Here is an 18,772-nt window from a genome sequence, read left to right on the forward strand (position 1 = left end):
ACCCTATTTGGATACCCTTGATCGCCTTCTCTTGCCTGATTGCAATAGCTAAGACTTCCATTGCCTGATTGCAATAGCTAAGACTTCCATTACTATGTTAAATAGCAGTGGAGACAGTGGGCATCTTTGCATCATTCCCGATCTGAGTGGAAATATTTTCAATTTTACACCATTCAATATGATATTGGCTGTGGGTTTGCTGTAGATGGCCTCTATCAGTTTAAGAAAAGTCCCTTCTATGCCTGTTTTCTTAAGAATTCTGATCATGAAAGGATGCTGGATATTATCAAAGGCTTTTTCTGTGTCAATTGAGAGAATCATGAAAGAGGATGTAAACAGTATTGAATAAGATCAGGCTGCCTGGGAACAGTCTGTGATTATGGCTTGTTTTCTTATTTAACTTGTAAAAATAAAACACATTGGATGGTGGGTGGGAGTAGTGAGCAGATTATGTCTTTCAGTTGGATGTTGTTTCACATCAAGATAGAATGTATGGTATCCCTGGCTTTGGACCTACGTACAGAAGGAAACACATTTTTCTACTTGTTGTAACACAAACTGCTGGGCCCTACTCCAGAGTTTCTGCTTTATCAGGTCTTGGGTGGGGCCTGAGAATTTGCATTTCTAACAAGTTCTGAGGTGATGGTGATACTGCTGGTCCAGGAACTCGTTTTTTGAGAAGCACTACTGTAACTAACTATAAATTGTAGAAATCTGGTTCTAGAAGAAGGCTTTGTTTGGTCTGGGATAAGAAGCTTGCATGCAGATCATGAAAGATTCAACCCTAGATGCTAGCATAGTGTTGAGTTCAGGTAAGGAGCAATACACAATAATATTAACACAATTCTTGTTTTTCATGATTGGAAGTCCTAGTCAACTATCAAGTGAGAAATTCCATTTCATTTGCAAGGCTTAGAGAGACATGGGAATTCTAGTCAAATAGGATTCAGTGATTGACCCCATGAGCATAGGAGTAAGTTATATGTCAATTTTTGTTTCCCTGATCATTTAGCATTTAGCCTTGCTTTAGAAGGGTCTTCTATCATTTTTTAACTGGCAAAGAGCTGTGAGTGCTTATTAAATTGGAAGCTTTGTGTGTTTTTTAAATTATTACTCACGTTTGTTTATTTTTTTGTTTTGTTTTGTTTTGTTTTTTTGAGACCGAGCCTCAAGCTGTCCCCCAAGGTAGAGTGCTGTGGCATCACAGTTCACAGCAACCTCCAACTCCTGGGCTCAAGCGAGTCTCCTGCCTCTGCCTCCCAAGTAGCTGGGACCACAGGCGCCCACCACAATGCCTGGCTATTTTTTGGTTGCAGCCGTCATTGTTGATACTGGGGACAGCTATGAAAGATAAAATAGTGTGTGTGTATGTGTATACACACAAATATATATTTATATATTTCTCCCAAAAAAGTATACACATTTTTAAGAAAGTAAAAACCTACATTAAATTTGTAATAGTCACATCACATTTGACTTCCACAATTACAAGGGGTCCTTAAATGTGACTTATATTCATCTTTTGTTATTGGTATATTGAGTATTACAATTTTACTACAGTTTTTTCCTTTCTTAAAATGTGCATGTATTGTTTGGCACCCTCTGTGCTATGGGCACCGAGCCTGTTTGGCACCCTCTGTATATGTATATACACATGTATATGTCACACACACATTTTTAAGATTTATTGCTGGCTAGGCGCCTGTGGCTAAGGCACCAGCCACATACACCTAAGGGGGTGGGTTCGAATCCAGCCTGGCCCGCCAAACAACAATGACAACTGCAACCAAAAAATAGCTGGGCATTGTGGCGGGCACCTGTGGTCCCAGCTACTTGGGAGGCTGAGGCAAGAGACTCGCTTGAGCCCAGGAGTTGGAGGTTGCTGTGAGCTGTGATGCCACAGCACTCTACCCAGGAGGAAAGCTTGAGGCTCTGTCTCAAAAATAAAATAAAAAGATTTATTGTTAGCTAAGGGGAAAGATATCTATGCTGAGTTTGGGAATCATATGTAGAATCTTTGGGTTGAAGAGAAGGGAAATTCTGGAAGCCACACCTTTTCATCAAGGAGTTTTGCTTTAACAAGTTTTTCTTGCTTGTCAACTCTCTGCTGTTCCACTGCTAATAGCCTCAGTTGACCAGCTGATCCAGCCTAGACTGTTTGAAGAAATAACTGGTTACAGACAGTGGGTTAGGCAGATTCTTGACTTGGAAACATTCCTATTTTGCTTCCCTTATCCACTCTTAAGAGTTTGGGTAAAGAAAAGGAAGGTAGAACTAAATCCTACTGACCTGACATATGGTGAACCTTGGCTGCATATCAAAAACAACTGAAATTCTTTTCTATTTTTTTTTAATTTTTATTTAATTTTATTTTTTTGAGACAGAGCCTCAAGCTATCCCCCTGGGCAGAGTGCCGTGACATCACGGCTCACAGCAACCTCCAGCTCCTGGGCTCAAGCGAGTCTTCTGCCTCAGCCTCCCAAGTAGCTGGGACCACAGGGGCCCACCACAACGCCCAGCTATTTTTTGGTTGCAGCCGTCATTGTTGTTTGGAGGGCCGGGCTGGATTCCAACCCACCACCTTAGGTGTATGTGGCTGGTGCCTTAGCCACTTGAGCCACAGGTGCCGAGCCTGAAATTCTTTTCTAAAAATCAATACAGGGGCAGCACCTGTGGCTCAGTGAGTAGGACACTGACCCCATATACCCAGGGTGGTGGGTTTGAACCCAGCCCCGGACAAACTGCAACAAAAAATAGCTGGGCATTGTGGTGGGTGCCTGTAGTCCCAGCTACGCGGGAAGCTGAGGCAAGAGAATCACCTAAGCCCAGGAGCTGGAGGTTGCTGTGAGGCATTCCACTGAGGGTAACAAAGTAAGACTCTTTCTCTAAAATAAAAAATAAATAAAATAAAAAAATAAAGATAAAAATCAATACAGATTCAGGGCCAACTTCCATGCCATCGAAATTATAATCTCCTAAAATGGATGGGGGGGGCTCCTCTGGATTTTTAATAACTTCCTCAAGTAATTTTATGTAGGCAGCTGGGCTCTATGTCTCAGATCAAATTAGTGATGGTCCCAGGTGAATTTTCATCAGGTGGTTGTGAAATAGAATAAAAATAAAGACCTTATAGTGTTTTTCATAAAACTAAATATATTCAGTTCAAAGGATTATGTTTTGCATTGAATTAAAGCCTTCCTGTGGTTTTTGGTGCTAAAATATCCTTTTATAGAATGATGTTGATCAGGATGTTTTTATAATCCTTACTTAGTTTTTAAAAAAAAATTGGGATCTGTGCTAAAACTCTAAACAAGAAAAAGACAAACAAACAAACAAAAAACAATTGGAATCCTATATTGTCAGAATATTTTGAAAATTTTCCTAGTTTATAAAATCCTAAAAACTGAGTACCTCTGATCTAATTCTTGGAAAGTTTTAAAATATTTTGGGATATAGGTCCATAGAAGGTCTGAAACTCTTGGGGCGACATGAATTTCAGAACTTGTAATTTTTCAGATTTTAGAAAGAAGCTTTCTGTAGATGTTATGTGATGCCCAATGTGTCTACTGCAGCATCCTTAGTCATACACATTATTATTTCTGACCAAAACAGGAGTATCACACTAAGCGGAATAGATGTAAAGGCTGTACATAGCTTCACATCAGTCCAGGCCAAGTTTTACTGTCATGTAAATTTTGACATAAAGTACAAGAAATTTTTTTAGCTTTTAGAGCTCTTTTGGATATTGGAATTGTGCATGATGGATTATGGGACTATTTGGAGGCCTGCTATCTCATCTTAAAAGTGCCAGCAAGCTTAGCCGGGCGTGTGGCAGGCGCCTGTAATCCCAGCTACCTGGGAGGCTGAGGCAAGAGAATCCCTTAAGCCCAAGATTTGGAGGTTGCTGTGAGCTGTGATGCCATGGCACCCTACCCAGAGTGACAGCTTGAGACTCTATCTCCAAAAAAAAAAAAAAAGTGTCAGCAAGCTTCAAATTAAATGGGGCTTTGTATGTTTACAGTAGGGAATATAAATTAGTTTGATTTAAACACACTAGCATATGCTGTAATCTTATTCATATATTCTTTCTAAAGACCTTAGTTCTTGTGTTAAATAACATTTTTCTTCACCCTGGTTCCCCCAACTCCTTTGTAATATTTAAGATTGGAGTTTTTTTATCACAGTCTTTCTGGAATTAAAGTGGGAAGTGGGAAAGTATAAAGTAGTATTCTAGTCTTCTCCTTGTGTATTTAGGTAGAGTACTTGTTTTTTTTTTTTTTTTTTTATCTAACTCAGTTGTCTACTGGGGCCTTCTCTTTCTCTTAAAGGTCTGGGAAATTTGTCTTAAATGCTTTCCCAATTTATGAGGTACTTCAATTTGACCCTTGCAACTCTGATGTAGAATCTGCCTCTTTAGTTGTTCCCACACCAAAAAAATCCACAGGCTCCTAAGCTTTGTATGGGCCTGGTAGTTTTACTGAAAACTGAAGGTCTTAAGGTGTAGTTCATATTAACACAGTTGGAGGGCTTTCATTCTCTGAAATATACACTCTTGACCTTTTCTGCTTCATTCTGTTGTAGCACCATGTTCCCATTAGGTAGAGAAACATTTTCTTTTCTCCTAGGAAACAATCCTGACCTTACCTTGGTCCCTCAAGGACTCTTTTTCTCCCCAAAATTAACTTTGAAGGAGTTTCTCTCATCCAAAATGGGTCCCCTTCCTGAAAAGACTTCTAGTGAATACAGTTTTCACTACCTTGTTACATAATGTATTTAGGTTGCTTGGCTCCCTTTCCCCATTATGCTGTAGCAAACAAATCTTTTTTTCCAGAAGTATATCAAATAAAATGAGCATGTGGTCTCTTTTGGTTATTTTTGTTAGAATCCATGGCGTAGGTTTAGATAATTCCACTGTGGCAAGCTTTTATACTGAGCCTACAGCTCATAAAGAGAATGTTACAGCCACCTGATGTTATTAAGTGCTAAAATAGTAAACAACACATATTTTTTATTCTAGAGGTGTTTTTTCTTCCTTGAGTAATTTAATCTGTCAAAAACAGATTTCAGAGTACTATTATCACTGGCTGTTCGTACTCAATGAAGAGTGCTCAGCTATAGATACCAGCCCTTAAAGACATGGGCTTCCTGGCTAGGAAATGAGATTTAGAACAGGGCCTTCTAGACATGGCAGTTAGTAAACAGATTTTTTTTTTTTTTAAGAGACAGAGTCTCACTTTGTTGCCTTGGTAGAGTGCTGTGGCATCACAGCTCACAGCAACTCCAGCTCTTGGGCTTAGGCGGTTCTCTTGCCTCAGCCTCCTGAGTAGCTGGGACTACAGGCGCCCACCAAAATGCCTGGCTATTTTTTTTTGTTGTTGCAGTTTGGCCAGGGCCGGGTTTGAACTCGCAACCCTCAGTATATGGGGCCAGCGCCCTACTCACTGAGCCACAGACGCCGCCCTAAACAAGTCATTTATTTAAGGAGCTGGTGGGTGCACAGAGGCATGCTAGAAGTTATAAAAGACTTGATTTCTTGACCTCAAGAAACTTCCAAGGTTATAGAATGCTCCCACAATAAATAATGAGTAATCTTCTCTCAGACATATGTATAATCAAATGTGAAATGAGGTGAAGACCTTAGGCAGAGATTGTATTCAGGCTTCTATTTTGATATAATTTTGATATAATTATGTATTTAAAAAACAAATTGGCATTATATCAGTCTAAGGCTGGTATCAGTTTAGAGGCTTTTGTTTTATTTGTGAGGAAAGTTATACATATATATAATTAATTTGCTCATAGGAATTTTAATGTTATCTGTTAATAGTTATTGAGTTCACAATATTTAATAGTATAATATCTTTTTGGAGCTGGATCTGGAGAAGTCAAGGTCCATGTGCTAACAACTATTGGATGTTATCCTGGGAGGATAATTGATTACCTTTAACTGGAGGAAGTTAGAACTTGAAGATGGGAGTCTGATACAGAGCTCTTGCCACCATTGGCAGGTCTGTTGATTCTTTTCCCTTTGGAAGTACCTTCAAATGCCTGATGGAGTACATCTTATGACTGTTTGGTACATTACCAGTAGAATAATAGTAACATCACAGAATATTCTTGGGACATTGTTTCTAAAACTTTGTGTGTTGTTCATAGGTATCAGGTTTAAAATGTAATAAATACATGTAATTAAAGGCAATAAATAAATTTGGTAAATGCTTGGTAAATTAAAGTTAAATAGAACTTCTCAGAACAATGATTTACATGGTTATGGATTTTTTTTTTAAGTGTGTTCATAAGACTACAGTTCATAGAATATCAATTTGGGAACTGCTGATGTAGGAATTAGGGTAATTAGGATTTGGACAATTCCACATAGAGTTTGTCACTATTTTGGAGGAATATGTTCTTAGTCTTTAGTCTTTCTATTTATCAGAATTACCTACAAGAAATTAACAAACAAAAATGCAGATGTTGAGTCTTGGCTCTGACCTAACAAATCAGAGTATCTGAAAAGTATGGTTGCAGAAAAGCTTCCAGATGATTTTGGTATACTCCTGAGACTGAGAACCCCTGAATTAGAATAGGCCTTCTCACCATTTGCTAAATGAATTTTTAATACTGTTTGAGAATGCATCTGTTTTATTTCTTTGGGTCTGGTCCAGGGACTAAACTGTTGCTGTAATTAAATTCAATGTTGTCATTCTTCCCAGAGTGTCTATATCCAGATTTTCAGATTCCACTTAATCAATTGGGCAAATTTATAGGTCAGTATCGGACCCATTTTAAACAATAATAGAAAAGAGATTGCATTATATATATATTGTGTTTCTAATCTGCCTTGAGTTTAAATTAGAAGATGCCCCTATTTGTAATTTACTTTTGTTTTGATATATTTTACTATTAGGGATCATATAAATGATTTTCCTCTTTTTCTTGACTTCCTTATAAACTAATAAGTTTTTGAAAGCTTTTTGTCAGCTTCCAATTGTAGGTATGTTTAGTTTTCTGTGTGCTTGATAAGGTCAGACAACCTATTTGCAAGTACTGTTCTTACATCAAATGAAAGATATCTAATGGAGCATTTTGCATTGAGGTCAATATAGGAAAGCTTAGCAGAGTGATTATTTGTTTTCTGTTAAAGTCCACGCAGCTTCTCAATGAACAAATGAAATAGAAATATTGGGGGGGAAATCACTGTAATTAGAGATTTACCTGGAACCTGTTTCTGTTTTTTGTTTTTTTGCAGTTTTTGGCCAGGGCCAAGTTTGAACCCGCCACCTCCAGCACATGGAGCCAGTGCCCTACTCCTGTGAGCCACAGGCGCCACCCTGTTTTTTTTGTTTGTTTTTTTTTTTTTTAGAGACAATCTCACTTTGTCACCCTCAGTAGAGTGCCATGGTGTCACAGCTCACAGCAACCTCCAGCTCTTGGGCTTAGGTGATTCTCTTGCCTCAGCCTCCCGAGTAGCTGGGACTCTAGGCGCCTGCCACAACGCGCGGCTATTTTTTTGTTGCAGTTTGGCCGGGGCTGGGTTTGAACCCGCCACCCTCGGTGTATGGGGCCGGCGCCCTACTCACTGAGCTACAGGTGCCGCCCCTGTTTCTGTTTTTTTGAGCTAGGTTCTCACTCTATGGCTAGAGTACAGCATCATCATCATAGTTCATTGAAACCTCAGATTCCTGGGCTCAAGTGGTCCTGCCATCTGAGCCTCCCAAGTAGCTGGAATTACAGGCACACACTGCCATGCCCAGCTAAATTTAAATTTTATAATAAAATTTATAGAGCTGGCCATCTCTCTTTGTTGCCCAAGCTCATCTTAAACTCTAGTCTCAAGCAATCCTCTTCCCTTGGCCTCCTAAAGTGCTTATATTACAGGCATGAGCCACCACCCTTGGCCTGGAACCTGTTTGTCAAATCTGGCCCAAGCCCCAAATAGGTAAACTACTCTCCCACATCCTTTCTTCTTTGATACCCGACCAAATGGTGAAGGAAATCTGATGAGCTTATTAACTTATAAAACAAGGAGACCGAGAATTTGTTAGTGCAAGTTATTACATGGCATATAAAAATGTATTCTATGCGAATTTAAAAGACTTTATAAAATTATTTCCTGTATTGCTCTGATAGCTTTAAAATGTGTGTATATATGTGTGTGTGTTTGTGACCTTGCAAAAAATTAGAAGAGAAAACAAAAAGGACGTTAAAAAGTTGGAGAGTTAAGAGTTTGATAGGTTAATCCAGCAACTGTCCAGGAAAGCATACTTGTATTTGTAGGACATAAGCATTCCTACCATCAGGGAAATAAAATCTCCTGCTATGGAGTAAGGCTGTTTTATGTGGTTTGATAATGGTTAAATCCCTCTCTTGATGCTCTTCTTCTTGCTCCTCTGATTCATGCTCACCATGCAACCACCTATTGCTAGTTAAGAATCTTAGGCATTTGCAAGATGTGGAATCAACCCAAGTGCCCATCAACCATGAATGGATTAATAAACTGTGGTATATGTATACCATGGAATAGTATTTAGCCATAAAAATATGGAGACTTTATATCTTTTGAAGTAACCTGGATGGAGTTGAAGAATATTCTTCTTAGGAAAGAATCACAGGAATAGAAAAGCAAGTATCCAACAGACTCAATACTCATAAAAAGCCAGTAGGTGAATAGTTACAGACACATATGGAAGAAAAACATAATTAAATTCAAGTCAGGGATGGGGGAGGAGGGAAGAGGCAAGGGGATTGGCATGCTCTCACTTAATGGGCACAATGTAGGGGTATATGGCACACCTCCTGGGTGAAGTGCTGAACTACAACTTGGACTACACCTAACAAAGGCATTCAGTGTAACCTAATTGTATTTGCATATTAATCTGAAATTCAAAAACAAGAATCTTAGGCATTTAGATTTTGAATTATGGAGATGTACTATTCAAAAAATAAACAAATATTCCCTTTTGCCTTCCCAGGGCCTACACTATCAATTATATCTTCTCTTTCCTATATATGTAACCCCTTCCTCTTCACCAGACTCTTGCTATGAACATTTAAACATGAGCTACACTCTCCAGTCTTTAAAGACAAATAGTTTCTACGTACTTCTCAACCCTTCTGTTTCTGTCCATTCCTGTCTTCCCTTGGCAGTGGACTCTTTGAAAGCATTATCTAATGTTATGCGTAATGTCATCTACAATTCATCCTACTTCCTTTTGGCTTTCACTCTCATTTCTCTCCATGGAGACTGTTCTCATTAAAGTCATCAGAGACCTCAGCATCCTGAATTCTGTGGACACCTCTCAGCCTTCCTCTTACTTGAGCTTTTGACAGCCTTCTACTTTGCTACTCTACTGGAAGTGTTCTAGTTTCCTGTGGCTGCTATAACAAATTAACGAACTGGTGGCTTAAAACAACAAAATTTATTCTCTTATAGTTCTCAAGGCCAGAAGTCCAAAATCAAGGTATTGGCAGGCCTGCCCTTCCTCTGGATGCTCTAGGGGAGAATCTGTTCTTTGCCTTTTCCAACTTCTGGTGGCTGTGGGCATTCCTAGACTTGTGGCCACACCACCCCAATCTCTGCCTCTAGGGTGACATTGCCTTCTCCTCTTCTATCTTAACTCTCCCTCTGCCTTTCTCTTACATACCTATTATTTGATTTAGGGCCCACCTGGATAATTTAGGATAACTTCCTTATCTCAAGGACCTTAATTTAATTACGTATACAAAGACACTTTTCCCAAATAAAGTAGCCTTTGAAGTTTCCAGTGATTTGGTTATGGGCATATCTGCCATTGAACCCACTACACTGAGGTTCTGTCTTTTCTTGATTCCTGTTACCCTACACTCTTTTGGCTTTCTTCTCAATCCTCTGTCTTCTCAGTTTCTTTTTCATATTATCCTCCTCCTGTACCTGAGTTTTTAAAATGTTCATACACATCAGAGCTGGGTCTTGGACCTTCTTTCCATCTCACTTTGCATTTTCTCCCTAGTCAGTATCCTCTAGTCCCATGATTTCAGTTACCATTTATATAAATGACTACTCCAACTTTCTATATTTAGCCAGACTTATCCTATTCTTGATACATACAGCCAACCTACTTAACATCACCATTTGAGTATTTCAGAGGCACTGCAAATATAACATGTCCAAAATAGAACTCATCACCCTTTTTACCCCCACCCTCTTAACACCACCCAAGAAAAGTTTGCCCTTCCCACAGAGTTCCTTGGCTCAGTGAATAATATTACCATCCACCCAGCTGCTTGTGCCAAAATTATCCTTGATATTTCCCTCACCCTGACTTCCCCACATCCAGTTCATCACCAAAAACTTCTAAAATAGTTTTGGAGTCTGCCTACTTCTCTTCTTACTGCCATCATCTGAGTCCAAGCAGCCACCCTATTGTCACCTGTATTAGAGCATGAGCGTCTTGTTGGCCTCTTATCATCTACTCATGGTCTCTCCAATCCATTTTCCATACACAGCAGCCTGAGTGATCTCAAAATATAAGTTGAATCATATCAGAGGACTGCCGAGAACTCCTTATAATGGCTTCCATAGCTTTTAGGATGAAGTCCAAAATCCTTCATGTGGTTTCCATCTGCCTCTCCAACCTCATCTTTCTTCCTTGCTATTCTCCAGCAACATGCCTACCTACCTTCTTTTAGTTCCTGAAAGTTCCCTCCTGCCTCCGAGTCTTTACATATGCTTTTCCCTCCCCTCCTATTGCTAGCCAACTTATATTCTTTATATGTCAGTGAAAATGTTTCTTGTTCAAGGAAACCTTTCCTCTACTTCTGTACTAGATTAGATACCCCGTTGTTTTCTAAAAGTGCTTTTTACTTCTTTTATAGCACAGATCATAATTATTCTTAAATATTCACTGTCTTTTTCTTAAGAGAATATAAATACCACCAGGACAAGAACTATGTACCCCATCAAAGCAACAGTCAACAGTCAAACATAGGCTGGGTGCAGTGGCTCACACCTGCAGTCCTAGCACTCTGGGAGGCTGAGGCAGAAGCATCTTTCCAGATCAGGACTTCAAGATCAGCTTAACCAAGAGTGAGACCCTGGTTCTACCAAAAATAGAAAAAAGAAAATTAACCAGAAGTGGTGGCACACCTTTGTAGTCCCAGTTACTTGGAAGGTTGAGGTAGAGGATTGCTTGAGCCCAGGAGTTTGAGGTTGCAGTGAGCTATGATGATGCCATTGTACTCTATCAAGGATGACAGAGTGAGAAACTGTCTCCAAAAAAAAAAAAAAGTCAAACACAATGCCCAGCATCAATAGACACTCAGATATTAATGAGTAAGTGAATCTAATATCCTGAGTTGCTAGGATATAACTGAGAGAAGGAAAACCTGAATCCAGCAGCAGCATATGTGAAGTAGAATAAAATTTAAAACTGCTATCCACAATATTGAATCCTAAAACTGCTATTAACCAGAACTGAAGTAGTGAAACTGTAGGAAACAGAATAGGAGAGACTAGTTTTTGTATCACTTTTTCAACAGACTCTTTGCAAGTAATTTAGTCAAAAGTCCCAAGTAGTCTTCACAATCAAACTGTTATCATCGGTATAAGACAAGTTTATATTGTAGCTTCTGAAAAATCTCATTTAGGTTCAAAGAATAGCTAATTTGTGGTATGAGTGCTTGGATCTGAAAGTTGTGGGTGTTCAAAGTGTTGAACTGATGAAGCATTTAGACTTTTTTTTTCTTTGTTGAGACAGAATTCTACCCTATGTCCTGAGCAGAGTGCAGTGGCATCATAGCTCACTGCAACCTCAGACGCAGGCTGTGGGCATCCTGCTGCCTCAGCCTCCAAAGCTGCTGGGATTACAGGTGTTCACTGCAGTGCCCTGCTGGGTTTTTCTCACTCTCGCTCAGAGAAGCCTTGAACTCCTGAGCTCAAGCAATTCTCCCACCTCAGCCTCCCACAGTGCTGGTATTACAGGCATGAGCCACCATGCCTGGTGATGAAGGATTTATACTTGAAATATCCTAGGTATATTAAAAATCTTCAAGCTCTGTATAGGTTGGAACTGAGGTTCTTATTTCAAGCCAATAATTCTATTCTATTCTATTCTATTTTTAAGACAGAGTCTCAAGCTGTCACCCTGAGTAGAGTGCCATGGTGTCACTGCTCATAGCAACCTCAAACTCTTGGGTTTAAGCGATCCTCCTTGCCTCAGCCTCCCAAGTAGCTGGGATCACAGACACCTGCCACAACTCCTGGCTATTTTTGATTATAGTCGTCATTGTTGTCTGCCAGGTCTGGGCTGGATTTGAACCCACCAGCTCCGGTGTATGTGGCTGGTGCCTTAGCCGCTTGAGCAATAGGTGCTGAGCCAAGCCAATTATTTTAGACACAAACCCTTGACTATGATAAAATGCTAAATCAACTGTTTGGCAAGCCTTAGTCCCCCTATATTGACTATTAACAGAGCTGGGTGCTTTCCTGTTTTCAAAAATGACAACTGTTATTTTCCATTTTCAGCATGTTTGCCAGGTATATAAGAAGGACAGTGGAGTAGAGGAGGAATAAGTTTCAGATTGTTCTTAGATTTCATGATGCAGCATAATCACAGAGCACATATAAAACTCCTCTATCTGTCATTCAGGTCTACTTCTCAAAAGCCTGTTTCTCTAGTAGTGACCTATTCCAAACTGCACATTTGTCTGCTTGATAGATCAAGGGAAAGACATGGCTAGTAGTGGTTTGTGTGACAGAGCTAATTGTCATTGTTTATTGAACACCCATGTAAGTTATCTATTGCTAGGTAGCAACTTACCCCAAAACTTAGCAAGTAAGAACAACAAATGTGTATTGTCTCATAGTTTCTGTGGGTCAGGAGTCTGGGAGCAGCTTAGCTGTGTGTGTCTGCTTCATAGTCTCTTATGAATTTGCAGTGAAGCTGTCAACTGGGATTGCTGCATCTTCTGAAGTCTTGAGTGGAGAGAGATGCATTTCTAAGATCATTCATATGGTTGTTTATTTCCTTGTCACTCGAGTTTTTCTGTAGCATAGCTGGCAAAATGGCAGGCATTCTGTTTTTTTTTATTTTTATTTTTATTTTTTATGGTAGGCATTCTGATTCTTAATCTTATTTATGTGACCAAGCATTCTCTCTACCTCTGAAAGCTTTGTCTCCACTGCACTGGATTTTCACAGTGATATGCCTTGATGTGGGTGAGGATCCAGTAAAATAATGAACATGAAATGGTAAAATTGAATGACCAGAGAAACACAGTGTTCAATCAGGATGGATGGTGAGCTGGGGAAGAGCTGGGAGAACCAATATTACATGAAACTGGGAGCATGGAAGTCAAGGAAGTCAAAGATGATCAGCCTATCTTACCTAGTATGGTGTCTTTAAAGCCTTCCCTAGGCTCGGCACCTGTGGCTCAAGTGGCTAAAGCGCCAGCCACATACACCTAAGGTGGCAGGTTCGAATCCAGCCCAGGCCCACCAAACAACAATGATAGCTGCAACCAAAAAATAGCCGGGCGTTGTGGCGGGCACCTGTGGTCCCAGCTACTGGGAGGCTAAGGCAAGAGACTTGCTTGAGCCCAGAAGTTGGAGGTTGCTATGAGCTGTGATGCCACAGCATTCTACCCAGGGGGGATAGCTTGAGGCTCTGTCTCAAAAAAAAAAAAAAAATGCCTTCCCTAAAAGTTACTAGTCTCCAGCAAAATCTTCCTATTCTTACCTAGCTACTAAAATCAAGGAGTACATTCAGCACCAGTTCACTCTCATTGAGAGGCTCACAAACCAGTGCTGTTCTTGAACTAACCCAGCAATACAGAAATGTTGATGAATCCTTGAATCTGGTACCTTCTTTGGTCCAAGAGAATATACAAGCTCTATGGAAAATGGTATGGAGATACCACAAGGAATTAAAAGCAAACCTACTGGGCAGCACCTGTGGCTCAAAGGAGTAGGGCTCCAGCCCCATATGCCAGAGGTGGCAAGTTCAAACCCAGCCCCGGCCAAAAACCACAAAAAAAAAAGCAAACCCACCATTTGATGCAGCAATCTCACTACTAGGTATTTACCCATTTTATAAAAAAGAGACTTTAGGGCCGGGCACTGTGGCTCATGCCTGTAATCCCAGCACTCTCAGAGGCTGAGGGGGGTGGATTGCTTGAACTCAGGAGTTCAAGATAAACCTGAGCAGGAGAGAGACCCCATCTATAAAAAGTATAGCCTGGTATTGTGGTGGGTGCCTATAGTCCCAGCTACTCAGGAGGCTGAGGCAAGAGAATCACCTAAGCCTAAGAGCTTGAGGTTGCTGTGAGCTATGAGGCCATGGCACTCAACCCCAGGGCTATTGAGTGGGACTCTGTCTCAAAAAAAAAAAAAAGATGCTTTACTTGAATGTTTATAGCAGCACAATTCACAATTGTAAAGATGTGGAAACAACCTAAGTGCCCATCAATACACGAGTGGATTAATAAGATGTGGTATGTATATGTATATATATATACATGTGTGTATGTGTATATATATATATTTATATATATCATGGAGTACTACTCAGCCATTAAAAACAATCTTGATTTAGTATTTTTTTTTTTTTTTTGGAGACAGAGCCTCAAGCTATTCCCCTGGTAGAGTGTTGTGGCATTACAGATCACAGCAACCTCCAACTCCTGGGCTCAAGCAAGTCTCCTGCCTCCGCCTCCCAAGTAGCTGGGACCACAGGTGCCTGCCACAGCGCCCAGCTATTTTTTGGTTGCAGCCATCATTATTGTTTGGCGGACCCAGGCTGGATACGAACCTGCCACCTTAGGTGTATGTGGCTGGCACCTTAGCCACTTGAGCCACAGGCGCCGAGCCAATTTAGTATCTTTTGTAACAACCTGTATGGAATTGGAGATCATTCTTCTAAGTATCGCAAGAATGGAAAAACAAATAACCACATGTACGATACTAATTAGTAATTAGTCAATCAATACTTGTGCATACATATGGAAGTAAAACTCAATGGAAATCAAGTAGGTGGGAATGGGGAGGAGGAGTTGGATAAATTTAAACCTGACTGATACAACACACACTAACTGGGTGAAGGGCATCCTTATAACTTTAACTTAAAATGTACACGAGCAAATTATGTAACCATAATGTGTATATGCCTATAATATTGTGAAATTTTTAAGAAGTGCATTTGGATAGCTGATGTGCCTTAAATCAGAGCATAGCTATGAAATATTTTATTAATTTTTTTTTTTTGAGACAGATCCTCAAGCTGTTGCCCTGGATTGAGTGCTGTGGCATCACAGCTCACAGCAACTTCCAACTCCTGGGCTTAAGCGAGTCTCTTGCCTCAGCCTCCCAAGTAGCTGGGACTACAGGTGCCCACCACAATGCCCGCTATTTTTTGGTTGTAGTCGTCATTGCTGTTTGGCAGGCCTGGGCTGGATTCGAACCCGCCAGCTCTGGTGTATGTGGCTGGCATCTTAGCTGCCTGAGCTACAGGCACCAAGCCTTTATTAATTTTTAAACATTACAAATTAAGTTGTTGGATTGCTGCTGTCTTGAGAAACCAAACTTTCTAATTGTGTGTAAAACAAAGGTTGAATGACATAAAATACAAATTAACAGTGTATAACCTATTGTGAAAGAACTACTTTCCTAGTATTGACAATACCCTACAGGCCAGCCTTGGTGTTTCACGCCTGTAATCCTAGCACTCTGAGAAGCTGATGCAGGTGGACTGCTTGAGCTCAGGAGTTTGAGAGCAGCCTGAGCAAGATTGAGACCCTATCTTTACTAAAATAGAACGTCTAGCCAGCCATGGTGGCTCATGCCTGTAGGCCCAGCTACTTGAGAGGCTGAGGCAAGAGGATGACTTGAGCCCAAGAGTTTGAGGTTGCAGTGAGCTATGATGATGCCATGGCACTCTATCCAGCACAGCAGAGTGAGACTGTCTCAAAAAAAAAAAAAAAAAAAAAGACAATACCCTATAGTATTTTCAACTTTTAAAAAATATTTGCATCAAGTTCAGTAACATCTTAGTTTGTGATAATTTTCCACTCCTGTTCTCATAACAAGTGTATGTTGCTGTTTGCTCCCCGTGGTCCACTTTGCTGCTGAATTAGAAGCTTTACTCAGTTCTTTCTTCCTCTGCCTTTTCTTTTTGCTTTACACTTGTGTACTCAGGATTAATTTTTCAAGCAAAGGCAGATGTTTTAGAAAACTGCCCTCTGAGTTCTGATTCTCTGTGATCTCTGTATTAGTGTGGGGAAAATCACTATGCTGACTATAAACAACTACCAAATAAATCTTTGGAAATAAAACATAGTATAATCTGCTACCCAGCAAGTTTCAGGACCATTAAGAATCTCTGTAGTTAGGAATACCCCACTTACTTGCACAGTTAAGGCATTTAAAACAGACTTACTTCTACCATTGTTAAGCTGCATATGGCAGTGTTAAAAATAAAGAACTGCTTTCCTCTCCTCCATAGCCTTATGGAACAGTCGTTATAGATCTGTATTTGGAACAGACATTGATTTCTTTTGTCCCTATCTAAAATACATTAAACAGATATGTTTGCCGTATTTAGACCTACAGTGAATTAAATGGATTCTGTTATAAATGAAATTCTTTTAGAACTAGGTACTAATGAATTGGTTTTCCATCTGTTCTCTACTTTTCATAATTCTACCTTGTTTTTTTCGAATACTAGATTTGTTTTCTTTTCTGAATAAGAGTCTTGCTCTGTCACCCAGGCTAGAGTGCAATGGCATCATCATAGCTCACAGCAACCTCAGACTTGTGGGCTCAGGTAATTCTCCTGCCTCAGCCTCCCAAGGTAACTAGGACTATAGGCACATGATACCACACTTGGCTGATTTTTCTGGTTTCGAACTCCTGGCCTCAGGCAAACTTTCTACCTTGGCCTTTAAAACTGTAAAGGGATTAAGAAAAAATATTTTAATGTATCCAAAGCAGAGAAGGACTTTTTCATGAATGTTGCTAAGATAGAAATGAGCACGGGAAATAATTTGTTAAAGGAAACTTAAGCCCCTTGGAGGGTTGGGGTGAGGTGGGATATAGTTGAAGTAGAAAGAGGATAGGATAGAGAGAGAAGGTTGCCTAAGGACAAGCAAGGCTCTGGTATTTATGGATTCCTAATATTGTGGTGAATTACAAAATGTATACACCTCAATCTTGCTTTTCAGGAGTTGAGAATCTAAACGGAAGGAGAAAAATTATATATATGAAACAAGTAGTGTTAATGCTATGCTCATTAGATACAATAGCTTAGAAAAGGGAAATAAAGACTGGAATGGCTCTTGAAGAAAGGTAAAGATTTAGATAAAGAGAAAAAAGACAGGATGGTGCCTGTGGCTCAAAGGAGTAGGGTGCTGGCCCTGTATACCAGAGGTGGTGGGTTCAAACCTGGCCCTGGCCAAAAAAAAAAAAAGAGAAAGAGAGAAAAGACATATTCCAAATGATAGTAAAAATGGATTTAGAAGCCAAAGTAAATAATTTTTTTAGTATATATGCACTTTACAAAACCATAGACAAAAATTAAAGGCAGCAAATACTATCACCAAAAACATTAAGAAAATAGAATGAGTAAAATATTTCTTTTAGTTGTAAATTTTTATTTAAAAATTACTTTGTAAAATGTAACAAAAATGTTTACAAAAGATAAGGAAAAGATATATATACCCCAATAGAAAAATGGGCAGAGTACTTTAGCAGAAGAATTATAAAATAAAAAATAGAAATGGTCAGTAAACATATCTCAAACTATTCAACCTCAATAAAAAGGAAATATAAACAATAAGATGCAAGTTTCCTTTTATGATATGGCAGTAGTTTAAAAAACAATAATACTCACAAATGTGTGAGAAGAGACACACACTACCGGGAACTTAAATTCCTATGGCAATGTGGCAGTAAGTCAGGAGCCCTAAAAAAGAGCATACTCTCCAGTGTCACAGTTCTATTTCTAAGCAGTATCCTAAGGAAATCATAATAAAAGATGAACACAAGAAGTTCATCCACTTTTTATCATACATTGAGAATACCCCAAAAGATATGACTACATTAACATAGAAATGAGACAAAGCAAATGATGAGCATCTTGTATGCCATGATCCTATTACTATTGAGAATGGATACTTGCCGAATATGTGTGTTTGTATCTGCGTGCACAAAGGGGAAGTGCAGTGTGATATGTACCACATTGTTAATCATTCTTAACTCTGGATGGCTGGACAACTGGTGACTTCTCTTTTCTCCTTTTTGTTTACAAATATAATGAACATGTATTATTTTTTGAAATACATTTTAAAGAAAAAAAAAGAGCTTGGCCAGGCACGATGGTTCACACCTATAATCCTAGCACTCTGAGAGGCCAAGGTGGGTGGATTGCCTGAGCTCACAAGTTCAAGACCAGCCCAGGCAAGAGCGAGACATCATCTCTAAAAAATAGCCGGCATTGTGGCAGGCACATGTAGTCCCAGCTACTCGGGAGGCTGAGGCAAGAGAAGCACTTGAGCCCAAGAGTTTGAGGTTGCTGTGAGTTATAATGCCACAGACTCTACTGAGTGCAACAAAGAGAGATTCTGTCTCTCTCTCTCTCACACACACACACACACACATATACACAAAGAAGAAGAAGAAAAGAAAAACAGAGCTTGAGAATAAGGAATAGGTGCTTACAGTGTTCATTAAGAATGTATTTTCTGGCTCGGCGCCTGTGGCTCAAGTGGCTAAGGCACCAGCCATATACACCTAAAGTGGAGG

The 18,772-nt window shown here is 39.7% G+C and overlaps 1 protein-coding gene across 2 annotated transcripts in view; it reads left to right on the top strand.

Annotated features, from left to right (window-relative positions):
- The window catches only part of PAIP2B (poly(A) binding protein interacting protein 2B), a 48,315-nt gene that overhangs the window by 17,228 nt on the left and 12,315 nt on the right, over nt 1-18,772 (top strand). The gene's annotated exons all lie outside the window — the stretch shown is intronic.

This window comes from Otolemur garnettii, unplaced genomic scaffold (genome assembly GCF_000181295.1).
Source record: "Otolemur garnettii isolate 467f Iridium unplaced genomic scaffold, OtoGar3 scaffold00068, whole genome shotgun sequence".
In the NCBI taxonomy this organism is placed as follows: Eukaryota; Metazoa; Chordata; class Mammalia; order Primates; family Galagidae; genus Otolemur; species Otolemur garnettii.